The following is a 13,781-nucleotide window of genomic DNA, read 5'->3' on the forward strand; positions in this document are numbered from 1 at the left end:
ATATCGTACGGCATACTATAGCGCGCAGTTTTTCATCATTTTTGAAGATTTGAAAAAAATGACGAAATGACAAAAACGATGGGTTATATCGCATGTTTTTTGAAATTTTGAAAAAAAACAGTTAGCCTCGTTTCTCATCATTTTGGACCGTGGGCTATAGCCCATATCGTACGGCATACTATAGCGCGCCGTTTTTCATCATTTTTGAGGATTTGAAAAAAATGACGAAATGACAAAAACGATGGGTTATAGCCCATGTTTTTTGAAATTTTGAAAAAAAAAGTTAGCCTCGTTTCTCATCATTTTGGACCGTGGGCTATAGCCCATATCGTACGGCATACTATAGCGCGCCGTTTTTCATCATTTTTGAGGATTTGAAAAAAATGACGAAATGACAAAAACGATGGGTTATAGCCCATGTTTTTTGAAATTTTGAAAAAAAAAGTTTGCCTCGTTTCTCAATCATTTTGGACCGTGGGCTATAGCCCATATCGTACGGCATACTATAGCGCGCCGTTTTTCATCATTTTTGAGGATTTGAAAAAAATGACGAAATGACAAAAACGATGGGTTATAGCCCATGTTTTTTGAAATTTTGAAAAAAAAAGTTAGCCTCGTTTCTCATCATTTTGGACCGTGGGCTATAGCCCATATCGTACGGCATACTATAGCGCGCCGTTTTTCATCATTTTTGAGGATTTTAAAAAAATGACGAAATGACAAAAACGATGGGTTATAGCCCATGTTTTTTGAAATTTTGAAAAAAAAAGTTAGCCTCGTTTCTCATCATTTTGGACCGTGGGCTATAGCCCATATCGTACGGCATACTATAGCGCGCAGTTTTTCATCATTTTTGAAGATGTGAAAAAAATGACGAAATGACAAAAACGATGGGTTATAGCCCATGTTTTTTGAAATTTTGGAAAAAAAAGTTAGCCTCGTTTCTCATCATTTTGGACCGTGGGCTATAGCCCATATCGTACGGCATACTATAGCGCGCCGTTTTTCATCATTTTTGAGGATTTTAAAAAAATGACGAAATGACAAAAACGATGGGTTATAGCCCATGTTTTTTGAAATTTTGAAAAAAAAAGTTAGCCTCGTTTCTCATCATTTTGGACCGTGGGCTATAGCCCATATCGTACGGCATACTATAGCGCGCAGTTTTTCATCATTTTTGAAGATTTGAAAAAAATGACGAAATGACAAAAACGATGGGTTATATCCCATGTTTTTTGAAATTTTGAAAAAAAACAGTTAGCCTCGTTTCTCATCATTTTGGACCGTGGGCTATAGCCCATATCGTACGGCATACTATAGCGCGCCGTTTTTCATCATTTTTGAGGATTTGAAAAAAATGACGAAATGACAAAAACGATGGGTTATAGCCCATGTTTTTTGAAATTTTGAAAAAAAAAGTTAGCCTCGTTTCTCATCATTTTGGACCGTGGGCTATAGCCCATATCGTACGGCATACTATAGCGCGCCGTTTTTCATCATTTTTGAGGATTTGAAAAAAATGACGAAATGACAAAAACGATGGGTTATAGCCCATGTTTTTTGAAATTTTGAAAAAAAAAGTTTGCCTCGTTTCTCAATCATTTTGGACCGTGGGCTATAGCCCATATCGTACGGCATACTATAGCGCGCCGTTTTTCATCATTTTTGAGGATTTGAAAAAAATGACGAAATGACAAAAACGATGGGTTATAGCCCATGTTTTTTGAAATTTTGAAAAAAAAAGTTAGCCTCGTTTCTCATCATTTTGGACCGTGGGCTATAGCCCATATCGTACGGCATACTATAGCGCGCCGTTTTTCATCATTTTTGAGGATTTGAAAAAAATTACGAAATGACAAAAACGATGGGTTATAGCCCATGTTTTTTGAAATTTTGAAAAAAAAAAGTTAGCCTCGTTTCTCATCATTTTGGACCATGGGCTATAGCCCATATCGTACGGCATACTATAGCACGCCGTTTTTCATCATTTTTGAGGATTTGGAAAAAATAAAAAAAACGATGGGTTATAGCCCATGTTTTTTGAAATTTAGGAAAAAAAAGTTAGCCTCGTTTCTCATCATTTTGGACCGTGGGCTATAGCCCATATCGTACGGCATACTATAGCGCACCGTTTTTCATCATTTTTGAGGATTTGAAAAAAATTACGAAATGACAAAAACGATGGGTTATAGCCCATGTTTTTTGAAATTTTGAAAAAAAAAGTTAGCCTCGTTTCTCATCATTTTGGACCGTGGGCTATAGCCCATATCGTACGGCATACTATAGCGCGCAGTTTTTCATCATTTTTGAAGATGTGAAAAAATGACGAAATGACAAAAACGATGGGTTATAGCCCATGTTTTTTGAAATTTTGGAAAAAAAAGTTAGCCTCGTTTCTCATCATTTTGGACCGTGGGCTATAGCCCATATCGTACGGCATACTATAGCGCGCCGTTTTTCATCATTTTTGAGGATTTTAAAAAAATGACGAAATGACAAAAACGATGGGTTATAGCCCATGTTTTTTGAAATTTTGAAAAAAAAAGTTAGCCTCGTTTCTCATCATTTTGGACCGTGGGCTATAGCCCATATCGTACGGCATACTATAGCGCGCAGTTTTTCATCATTTTTGAAGATTTGAAAAAAATGACGAAATGACAAAAACGATGGGTTATAGCCCATGTTTTTTGAAATTTTGAAAAAAAACAGTTAGCCTCGTTTCTCATCATTTTGGACCGTGGGCTATAGCCCATATCGTACGGCATACTATAGCGCGCCGTTTTTCATCATTTTTGAGGATTTGAAAAAAATGACGAAATGACAAAAACGATGGGTTATAGCCCATGTTTTTTGAAATTTTGAAAAAAAAAGTTAGCCTCGTTTCTCATCATTTTGGACCGTGGGCTATAGCCCATATCGTACGGCATACTATAGCGCGCCGTTTTTCATCATTTTTGAGGATTTGAAAAAAATGACGAAATGACAAAAACGATGGGTTATAGCCCATGTTTTTTGAAATTTTGAAAAAAAAAGTTTGCCTCGTTTCTCAATCATTTTGGACCGTGGGCTATAGCCCATATCGTACGGCATACTATAGCGCGCCGTTTTTCATCATTTTTGAGGATTTAAAAAAAATGACGAAATGACAAAAACGATGGGTTATAGCCCATGTTTTTTGAAATTTTGAAAAAAAAAGTTAGCCTCGTTTCTCATCATTTTGGACCGTGGGCTATAGCCCATATCGTACGGCATACTATAGCGCGCCGTTTTTCATCATTTTTGAGGATTTGAAAAATATTACGAAATGACAAAAACGATGGGTTATAGCCCATGTTTTTTTAAATTTTGAAAAAAAAAGTTAGCCTCGTTTCTCATCATTTTGGACCGTGGGCTATAGCCCATATCGTACGGCATACTATAGCGCGCCGTTTTTCCTAATTTTTGAGGATTTGAAAAAAATGACGAAATGACAAAAACGATGGGTTATAGCCCATGTTTTTTGAAATTTTGAAAAAAAAAGTTAGCCTCGTTTCTCATCATTTTGGACCGTGGGCTATAGCCCATATCGTACGGCATACTATAGCGCGCCGTTTTTCATAATTTTTGAGGATTTGAAAAAAATGACGAAATGACAAAAACGATGGGTTATAGCCCATGTTTTTTGAAATTTTGAAAAAAAAAGTTAGCCTCGTTTCTCATCATTTTGGACCGTGGGCTATAGCCCATATCGTACGGCATACTATAGCGCGCCGTTTTTCATCATTTTTGAGGATTTGAAAAAAATGACGAAATGACAAAAACGATGGGTTATAGCCCATGTTTTTTGAAATTTTGAAAAAAAAAGTTAGCCTCGTTTCTCATCATTTTGGACCGTGGGCTATAGCCCATATCGTACGGCATACTATAGCGCGCCGTTTTTCATCATTTTTGAGGATTTGAAAAAAATGACGAAATGACAAAAACGATGGGTTATAGCCCATGTTTTTTGAAATTTTGAAAAAAAAAGTTAGCCTCGTTTCTCATCATTTTGGACCGTGGGCTATAACCCATATCGTACGGCATACTATAGCGCGCCGTTTTCATCATTTTTGAGGATTTGAAAAAAATGACGAAATGACAAAAACGATGGGTTATAGCCCATGTTTTTTGAAATTTTGAAAAAAAAAGTTAGCCTCGTTTCTCATCATTTTGGACCGTGGGCTATAGCCCATATCGTACGGCATACTATAGCGCGCCGTTTTTCCTAATTTTTGAGGATTTGAAAAAAATGACGAAATGACAAAAACGATGGGTTATAGCCCATGTTTTTTGAAATTTTGAAAAAAAAAGTTAGCCTCGTTTCTCATCATTTTGGACCGTGGGCTATAGCCCATATCGTACGGCATACTATAGCGTGCCGTTTTTCATCATTTTTGAGGATTTGAAAAAAATGACGAAATGACAAAAACGATGGGTTATAGCCCATGTTTTTTGAAATTTTGAAAAAAAAAGTTAGCCTCGTTTCTCATCATTTTGGACCGTGGGCTATAGCCCATATCGTACGGCATACTATAGCGCGCCGTTTTTCATCATTTTTGAGGATTTGAAAAAAATGACGAAATGACAAAAACGATGGGTTATAGCCCATGTTTTTTGAAATTTTGAAAAAAAAAGTTAGCCTCGTTTCTCATCATTTTGGACCGTGGGCTATAGCCCATATCGTGCGGCATACTATAGCGCGCCGTTTTTCCTAATTTTTGAGGATTTGAAAAAAATGACGAAATGACAAAAACGATGGGTTATAGCCCATGTTTTTTGAAATTTTGAAAAAAAAAGTTAGCCTCGTTTCTCATCATTTTGGACCGTGGGCTATAGCCCATATCGTACGGCATACTATAGCGTGCCGTTTTTCATCATTTTTGAGGATTTGAAAAAAATGACGAAATGACAAAAACGATGGGTTATAGCCCATGTTTTTTGAAATTTTGAAAAAAAAAGTTAGCCTCGTTTCTCATCATTTTGGACCGTGGGCTATAGCCCATATCGTACGGCATACTATAGCGCGCCGTTTTTCATCATTTTTGAGGATTTGAAAAAAATGACGAAATGACAAAAACGATGGGTTATAGCCCATGTTTTTTGAAATTTTGAAAAAAAAAGTTAGCCTCGTTTCTCATCATTTTGGACCGTGGGCTATAGCCCATATCGTACGGCATACTATAGCGCGCCGTTTTTCATAATTTTTGAGGATTTGAAAAAAATGACGAAATGACAAAAACGATGGGTTATAGCCCATGTTTTTTGAAATTTTGAAAAAAAAAGTTAGCCTCGTTTCTCATCATTTTGGACCGTGGGCTATAGCCCATATCGTACGGCATACTATAGCGCGCCGTTTTTCATCATTTTTGAGGATTTGAAAAAAATGACAAAATGACAAAAACGATGGGTTATAGCCCATGTTTTTTGAAATTTTGAAAAAAAAAGTTAGCCTCGTTTCTCATCATTTTGGACCGTGGGCTATAGCCCATATCGTACGGCATACTATAGCGCGCCGTTTTTCATCATTTTTGAGGATTTGAAAAAAATGACGAAATGACAAAAACGATGGGTTATAGCCCATGTTTTTTGAAATTTTGAAAAAAAAAGTTAGCCTCGTTTCTCATAATTTTGGACCGTGGGCTATAGCCCATATCGTACGGCATACTATAGCGCGCCGTTTTTCATAATTTTTGAGGATTTGAAAAAAATGACGAAATGACAAAAACGATGGGTTATAGCCCATGTTTTTTGAAATTTTGAAAACAAAAGTTAGCCTCGTTTCTCATCATTTTGGACCGTGGGCTATAACCCATATCGTACGGCATACTATAGCGCGCCGTTTTTCATCATTTTTGAGGATTTGAAAAAAATGACGAAATGACAAAAACGATGGGTTATAGCCCATGTTTTTTGAAATTTTGAAAAAAAAAGTTAGCCTCGTTTCTCATCATTTTGGACCGTGGGCTATAGCCCATATCGTACGGCATACTATAGCGCGCCGTTTTTCATCATTTTTGAGGATTTGAAAAAAATGACGAAATGACAAAAACGATGGGTTATAGCCCATGTTTTTTGAAATTTTGAAAAAAAAAGTTAGCCTCGTTTCTCATCATTTTGGACCGTGGGCTATAGCCCATATCGTACGGCATACTATAGCGCCCCGTTTTTCCTAATTTTTGAGGATTTGAAAAAAATGACGAAATGACAAAAACGATGGGTTACAGCCCATGTTTTTTGAAATTTTGAAAAAAAAAGTTAGCCTCGTTTCTCATCATTTTGGACCGTGGGCTATAGCCCATATCGTACGGCATACTATAGCGTGCCGTTTTTCATCATTTTTGAGGATTTGAAAAAAATGACGAAATGACAAAAACGATGGGTTATAGCCCATGTTTTTTGAAATTTTGAAAAAAAAAGTTAGCCTCGTTTCTCATCATTTTGGACCGTGGGCTATAGCCCATATCGTACGGCATACTATAGCGCGCCGTTTTTCATCATTTTTGAGGATTTGAAAAAAATGACGAAATGACAAAAACGATGGGTTATAGCCCATGTTTTTTGAAATTTTGAAAAAAAAAGTTAGCCTCGTTTCTCATCATTTTGGACCGTGGGCTATAGCCCATATCGTACGGCATACTATAGCGTGCCGTTTTTCATCATTTTTGAGGATTTGAAAAAAATGACGAAATGACAAAAACGATGGGTTATAGCCCATGTTTTTTGAAATTTTGAAAAAAAAAGTTAGCCTCGTTTCTCATCATTTTGGACCGTGGGCTATAGCCCATATCGTACGGCATACTATAGCGCGCCGTTTTTCATCATTTTTGAGGATTTGAAAAAAATGACGAAATGACAAAAACGATGGGTTATAGCCCATGTTTTTTGAAATTTTGAAAAAAAAAGTTAGCCTCGTTTCTCATCATTTTGGACCGTGGGCTATAGCCCATATCGTACGGCATACTATAGCGCGCCGTTTTTCATAATTTTTGAGGATTTGAAAAAAATGACGAAATGACAAAAACGATGGGTTATAGCCCATGTTTTTTGAAATTTTGAAAAAAAAAGTTAGCCTCGTTTCTCATCATTTTGGACCGTGGGCTATAGCCCATATCGTACGGCATACTATAGCGCGCCGTTTTTCATCATTTTTGAGGATTTGAAAAAAATGACAAAATGACAAAAACGATGGGTTATAGCCCATGTTTTTTGAAATTTTGAAAAAAAAAGTTAGCCTCGTTTCTCATCATTTTGGACCGTGGGCTATAGCCCATATCGTACGGCATACTATAGCGCGCCGTTTTTCATCATTTTTGAGGATTTGAAAAAAATGACGAAATGACAAAAACGATGGGTTATAGCCCATGTTTTTTGAAATTTTGAAAAAAAAAGTTAGCCTCGTTTCTCATAATTTTGGACCGTGGGCTATAGCCCATATCGTACGGCATACTATAGCGCGCCGTTTTTCATCATTTTTGAGGATTTGAAAAAAATGACGAAATGACAAAAACGATGGGTTATAGCCCATGTTTTTTGAAATTTTGAAAACAAAAGTTAGCCTCGTTTCTCATCATTTTGGACCGTGGGCTATAACCCATATCGTACGGCATACTATAGCGCGCCGTTTTTCATCATTTTTGAGGATTTGAAAAAAATGACGAAATGACAAAAACGATGGGTTATAGCCCATGTTTTTTGAAATTTTGAAAAAAAAAGTTAGCCTCGTTTCTCATCATTTTGGACCGTGGGCTATAGCCCATATCGTACGGCATACTATAGCGTGCCGTTTTTCATCATTTTTGAGGATTTGAAAAAAATGACGAAATGACAAAAACGATGGGTTATAGCCCATGTTTTTTGAAATTTTGAAAAAAAAAGTTAGCCTCGTTTCTCATCATTTTGGACCGTGGGCTATAGCCCATATCGTACGGCATACTATAGCGCGCCGTTTTTCATCATTTTTGAGGATTTGAAAAAAATGACGAAATGACAAAAACGATGGGTTATAGCCCATGTTTTTTGAAATTTTGAAAAAAAAAGTTAGCCTCGTTTCTCATCATTTTGGACCGTGGGCTATAGCCCATATCGTACGGCATACTATAGCGCGCCGTTTTTCATCATTTTTGAGGATTTGAAAAAAATGACAAAATGACAAAAACGATGGGTTATAGCCCATGTTTTTTGAAATTTTGAAAAAAAAAGTTAGCCTCGTTTCTCATCATTTTGGACCGTGGGCTATAGCCCATATCGTACGGCATACTATAGCGCGCCGTTTTTCATCATTTTTGAGGATTTGAAAAAAATGACGAAATGACAAAAACGATGGGTTATAGCCCATGTTTTTTGAAATTTTGAAAAAAAAAGTTAGCCTCGTTTCTCATAATTTTGGACCGTGGGCTATAGCCCATATCGTACGGCATACTATAGCGCGCCGTTTTTCATCATTTTTGAGGATTTGAAAAAAATGACGAAATGACAAAAACGATGGGTTATAGCCCATGTTTTTTGAAATTTTGAAAACAAAAGTTAGCCTCGTTTCTCATCATTTTGGACCGTGGGCTATAACCCATATCGTACGGCATACTATAGCGCGCCGTTTTTCATCATTTTTGAGGATTTGAAAAAAATGACGAAATGACAAAAACGATGGGTTATAGCCCATGTTTTTTGAAATTTTGAAAAAAAAAGTTAGCCTCGTTTCTCATCATTTTGGACCGTGGGCTATAGCCCATATCGTACGGCATACTATAGCGTGCCGTTTTTCATCATTTTTGAGGATTTGAAAAAAATGACGAAATGACAAAAACGATGGGTTATAGCCCATGTTTTTTGAAATTTTGAAAAAAAAAGTTAGCCTCGTTTCTCATCATTTTGGACCGTGGGCTATAGCCCATATCGTACGGCATACTATAGCGCCCCGTTTTTCCTAATTTTTGAGGATTTGAAAAAAATGACGAAATGACAAAAACGATGGGTTATAGCCCATGTTTTTTGAAATTTTGAAAAAAAAAGTTAGCCTCGTTTCTCATCATTTTGGACCGTGGGCTATAGCCCATATCGTACGGCATACTATAGCGTGCCGTTTTTCATCATTTTTGAGGATTTGAAAAAAATGACGAAATGACAAAAACGATGGGTTATAGCCCATGTTTTTTGAAATTTTGAAAAAAAAAGTTAGCCTCGTTTCTCATCATTTTGGACCTTGGCTATAGCCCATATCGTACGGCATACTATAGCGCGCCGTTTTTCATCATTTTTGAGGATTTGAAAAAAATGATGAAATGACAAAAACGATGGGTTATAGCCCATGTTTTTTGAAATTTTGAAAAAAAAAGTTAGCCTCGTTTCTCATCATTTTGGACCGTGGGCTATAGCCCATATCGTACGGCATACTATAGCGCGCCGTTTTTCATCATTTTTGAGGATTTGAAAAAAATGACAAAATGACAAAAACGATGGGTTATAGCCCATGTTTTTTGAAATTTTGAAAAAAAAAGTTAGCCTCGTTTCTCATCATTTTGGACCGTGGGCTATAGCCCATATCGTACGGCATACTATAGCGCGCCGTTTTTCATCATTTTTGAGGATTTTAAAAAAATGACGAAATGACAAAAACGATGGGTTATAGCCCATGTTTTTTGAAATTTTGAAAAAAAAAGTTAGCCTCGTTTCTCATCATTTTGGACCGTGGGCTATAGCCCATATCGTACGGCATACTATAGCGTGCCGTTTTTCATCATTTTTGAGGATTTGAAAAAAATGACGAAATGACAAAAACGATGGGTTATAGCCCATGTTTTTTGAAATTTTGAAAAAAAAAGTTAGCCTCGTTTCTCATCATTTTGGACCGTGGGCTATAGCCCATATCGTACGGCATACTATAGCGCGCCGTTTTTCCTAATTTTTGAGGATTTGAAAAAAATGACGAAATGACAAAAACGATGGGTTATAGCCCATGTTTTTTGAAATTTTGAAAAAAAAAGTTAGCCTCGTTTCTCATCATTTTGGACCGTGGGCTATAGCCCATATCGTACGGCATACTATAGCGTGCCGTTTTTCATCATTTTTGAGGATTTGAAAAAAATGACGAAATGACAAAAACGATGGGTTATAGCCCATGTTTTTTGAAATTTTGAAAAAAAAAGTTAGCCTCGTTTCTCATCATTTTGGACCGTGGGCTATAGCCCATATCGTACGGCATACTATAGCGCGCCGTTTTTCATCATTTTTGAGGATTTGAAAAAAATGATGAAATGACAAAAACGATGGGTTATAGCCCATGTTTTTTGAAATTTTGAAAAAAAAAGTTAGCCTCGTTTCTCATCATTTTGGACCGTGGGCTATAGCCCATATCGTACGGCATACTATAGCGCGCCGTTTTTCATTATTTTTGAGGATTTGAAAAAAATGACAAAATGACAAAAACGATGGGTTATAGCCCATGTTTTTTGAAATTTTGAAAAAAAAAGTTAGCCTCGTTTCTCATCATTTTGGACCGTGGGCTATAGCCCATATCGTACGGCATACTATAGCGCGCCGTTTTTCATCATTTTTGAGGATTTGAAAAAAATGACGAAATGACAAAAACGATGGGTTATAGCCCATGTTTTTTGAAATTTTGAAAAAAAAAGTTAGCCTCGTTTCTCATCATTTTGGACCGTGGGCTATAGCCCATATCGTACGGCATACTATAGCGCGCCGTTTTTCATCATTTTTGAGGATTTGAAAAAAATGACGAAATGACAAAAACGATGGGTTATAGCCCATGTTTTTTGAAATTTTGAAAAAAAAAGTTAGCCTCGTTTCTCATCATTTTGGACCGTGGGCTATAACCCATATCGTACGGCATACTATAGCGCGCCGTTTTTCATCATTTTTGAGGATTTGAAAAAAATGACGAAATGACAAAAACGATGGGTTATAGCCCATGTTTTTTGAAATTTTGAAAAAAAAAGTTAGCCTCGTTTCTCATCATTTTGGACCGTGGGCTATAGCCCATATCGTACGGCATACTATAGCGCGCCGTTTTTCATCATTTTTGAGGATTTGAAAAAAATGACGAAATGACAAAAACGATGGGTTATAGCCCATGTTTTTTGAAATTTTGAAAAAAAAAGTTAGCCTCGTTTCTCATCATTTTGGACCGTGGGCTATAGCCCATATCGTACGGCATACTATAGCGCGCCGTTTTTCATCATTTTTGAGGATTTGAAAAAAATGACGAAATGACAAAAACGATGGGTTATAGCCCATGTTTTTTGAAATTTTGAAAAAAAAAGTTAGCCTCGTTTCTCATCATTTTGGACCGTGGGCTATAGCCCATATCGTACGGCATACTATAGCGCGCCGTTTTTCATCATTTTTGAGGATTTGAAAAAAATGACGAAATGACAAAAACGATGGGTTATAGCCCATGTTTTTTGAAATTTTGAAAAAAAAAGTTAGCCTCGTTTCTCATCATTTTGGACCGTGGGCTATAGCCCATATCGTACGGCATACTATAGCGCGCCGTTTTTCATCATTTTTGAGGATTTGAAAAAATGACGAAATGACAAAAACGATGGGTTATAGCCCATGTTTTTTGAAATTTTGAAAAAAAAAGTTAGCCTCGTTTCTCATCATTTTGGACCGTGGGCTATAGCCCATATCGTACGGCATACTATAGCGCGCCGTTTTTCATCATTTTTGAGGATTTGAAAAAAATGACGAAATGACAAAAACGATGGGTTATAGCCCATGTTTTTTGAAATTTTGAAAAAAAAAGTTAGACTCGTTTCTCATCATTTTGGACCGTGGGCTATAGCCCATATCGTACGGCATACTATAGCGCGCCGTTTTTCATCATTTTTGAGGATTTGAAAAAAATGACGAAATGACAAAAACGATGGGTTATAGCCCATGTTTTTTTAAATTTTGAAAAAAAAAGTTAGCCTCGTTTCTCATCATTTTGGACCGTGGGCTATAGCCCATATCGTACGGCATACTATAGCGCGCCGTTTTTCATCATTTTTGAGGATTTGAAAAAAGTGACGAAATGACAAAAACGATAGGTTATAGCCCATGTTTTTTGAAATTTTGAAAAAAAAAGTTAGCCTCGTTTCTCATCATTTTGGACCGTGGGCTATAGCCCATATCGTACGGCATACTATAGCGCGCCGTTTTTCATCATTTTTGAGGATTTGAAAAAAATGACGAAATGACAAAAACGATGGGTTATAGCCCATGTTTTTTTAAATTTTGAAAAAAAAAGTTAGCCTCGTTTCTCATCATTTTGGACCGTGGGCTATAGCCCATATCGTACGGCATACTATAGCGCGCCGTTTTTCATCATTTTTGAGGATTTGAAAAAAGTGACGAAATGACAAAAACGATAGGTTATAGCCCATGTTTTTTGAAATTTTGAAAAAAAAAGTTAGCCTCGTTTCTCATCATTTTGGACCGTGGGCTATAGCCCATATCGTACGGCATACTATAGCGCGCCGTTTTTCATCATTTTTGAGGATTTGAAAAAAATGACGAAATGACAAAAACGATGGGTTATAGCCCATGTTTTTTGAAATTTTGAAAAAAAAAGTTAGCCTCGTTTCTCATCATTTTGGACCGTGGGCTATAGCCCATATCGTACGGCATACTATAGCGCGCCGTTTTTCATCATTTTTGAGGATTTGAAAAAAATGACGAAATGACAAAAACGATGGGTTATAGCCCATGTTTTTTGAAATTTTGAAAAAAAAAGTTAGCCTCGTTTCTCATCATTTTGGACCGTGGGCTATAGCCCATATCGTACGGCATACTATAGCGCGCCGTTTTTCATCATTTTTGAGGATTTGAAAAAAATGACGAAATGACAAAAACGATGGGTTATAGCCCATGTTTTTTGAAATTTTGAAAAAAAAAGTTAGCCTCGTTTCTCATCATTTTGGACCGTGGGCTATAGCCCATATCGTACGGCATACTATAGCGCGCCGTTTTTCATCATTTTTGAGGATTTGAAAAAAGTGACGAAATGACAAAAACGATAGGTTATAGCCCATGTTTTTTGAAATTTTGAAAAAAAAAGTTAGCCTCGTTTCTCATCATTTTGGACCGTGGGCTATAGCCCATATCGTACGGCATACTATAGCGCGCCGTTTTTCATCATTTTTGAGGATTTGAAAAAAATGACGAAATGACAAAAACGATGGGTTATAGCCCATGTTTTTTGAAATTTTGAAAAAAAAAGTTAGCCTCGTTTCTCATCATTTTGGACCGTGGGCTATAGCCCATATCGTACGGCATACTATAGCGCGCCGTTTTTCATCATTTTTGAGGATTTGAAAAAAATGACGAAATGACAAAAACGATGGGTTATAGCCCATGTTTTTTGAAATTTTGAAAAAAAAAGTTAGCCTCGTTTCTCATCATTTTGGACCGTGGGCTATAACCCATATCGTACGGCATACTATAGCGCGCCGTTTTTCATCATTTTTGAGGATTTGAAAAAAATGACGAAATGACAAAAACGATGGGTTATAGCCCATGTTTTTTGAAATTTTGAAAAAAAAAGTTAGCCTCGTTTCTCATCATTTTGGACCGTGGGCTATAGCCCATATCGTACGGCATACTATAGCGCGCCGTTTTTCATAATTTTTGAGGATTTGAAAAAAATGACGAAATGACAAAAACGATGGGTTATAGCCCATGTTTTTTGAAATTTTGAAAAAAAAAGTTAGCCTCGTTTCTCATCATTTTGGACCGTGGGCTATAGCCCATATCGTACGGCATAC

This window comes from Protomyctophum bolini (genome assembly GCF_963924005.1).
Source record: "Protomyctophum bolini genome assembly, chromosome: 7".
NCBI classification, from domain to species: Eukaryota; Metazoa; Chordata; class Actinopteri; order Myctophiformes; family Myctophidae; genus Protomyctophum; species Protomyctophum bolini.